The sequence below is a fragment of the Panthera tigris genome, chromosome B2 (assembly GCF_018350195.1).
Source record: "Panthera tigris isolate Pti1 chromosome B2, P.tigris_Pti1_mat1.1, whole genome shotgun sequence".
Taxonomy (NCBI): domain Eukaryota; kingdom Metazoa; phylum Chordata; class Mammalia; order Carnivora; family Felidae; genus Panthera; species Panthera tigris.
In genome coordinates, this window is record NC_056664.1 from 24,038,190 (window position 1) to 24,039,758 (window position 1,569).

General features: G+C 36.9%; 1 pseudogene; it reads right to left on the reverse strand.

The window, feature by feature from the left end:
- Positions 1 to 1,038: 1,038 nt before the first annotated feature.
- Positions 1,039 to 1,343, reverse strand: LOC122238830 (annotated as a pseudogene).
- Positions 1,344 to 1,569: the final 226 nt, after the last annotated feature.

The following is a 1,569-nucleotide window of genomic DNA, read 5'->3' on the forward strand; positions in this document are numbered from 1 at the left end:
TTAATGATTCTGATACCAATACACTGTAGAGGGCTTTTGCAAAAGTTGATCTGCTGGGTGCTACAAATAAGCCTTGAGACTAAACTCTTTGTCACTGTTCTCTTGTAGATGTGGTTGACTTAAGGTTAGTCACATTTCATCTACTTTCATATATATATTCCCTAAAAGATCTTGTCTGTTCCAGAGATCACACAATTCTGGAGTAAAAACATTTGGAGTTGGTTACTACTGTATGCCAAGTACTTTCCCCATCCTATTTCCATTTTTCTCAAAATTTCTTATTTCAAACACATAACTAGAGCTCATCTTTTCAGATACCAAATGGGTTATTTTGTGCAAAAGGAAGTTTTTAACAACAAACCTTTCCAATGTGACAATTCAGTTGCAAAGAAGAATCTTCATATTTATAGGCTCTGTTTTCAGTTGATTAAAAAGAAACTAACAATCCTATCTTATTGCTATGATAAGCCCTAACTGTGATTATACCTTATTTTGGCTAAGTTTCAACAATTCAAGCTCAGGTTACTCTCACAGATGATTAAATAGTAAAATTTCTTTTACAAATGTGAAACCAATTTCTTCCTTAGGGGAGGGGAAATGGGAAGGAAGAAGCCAGTGGAGACGAGGCACAACATGGTAGACAGGGTACATAAAGCTGGGTATTCAGTGCATGATTTTGGTCACTTTTCACAACACAGTGGTTATTTTCTTGTATCTCTTACTATGCTTACAATAAAAGACAGTGCTAAACCTCTAAGTCAAAGCAAATTTGATAAAACTTTCAAATTTTATACATACATGCATTTCTAATTATAAAGTCTGTACAATACATTTGCATGTTTTCGTTGACTAACATATATCACACAAACTCATGGAAGTCTTCTGTTATGTTCTTAATTTTGCCTAGATCTGACATTATCTTCATAAATATTCAATTAGGCCACAAACAAAAGTACTATAACTTTTTGAGTCTATCCACATTTTAAAGAAAAAAACAGATTAGCGGCAATTCCATAAAACAGAAGGGATGTCAATCCTTCACATTCTTTTGCTTTTTGTGTCAGTCATTTGAAAAACACTAGAAGCTGACATGAGGTTTTCTATATATTGTCCAAGAGCTTGGTTGTCTGATTTTAGCTTCCTATTTTCTTCCTTAACTGCATCTACTCTTGTGGAGAGATCTTCAAGTGTGTGCCGAAGTTACAACAGTTGACTACTAAGTCGTCGTTTTTTCCTCCAGTTCCACATGATGTTCAGCATCAACTGCGTCTGTGTTGGCATTCATTATCTCCAGTGACAGACTTGGGCACTGGGTACAAAACTCTGGATAAATGGTCGGCCATTGGAGGTCCTGGGGGTGGGAGGGATCTAATCATTGTTTTTCAGTGGTCAGGGTTCCCTAATAAAGGGTACAACAGAGAGAAGAGAAACATCCTCAGTGTTCCCCTTGGGTATTGGGAGCATAATACTCTCAAATTCTAAGACAATCACTTGCCAGGGCTAGGGTTAAGATAACTGGCTCTGCAAGATGCAAAGAGCAGACCCAGGTAGAAGTGGTAGCCAAACATC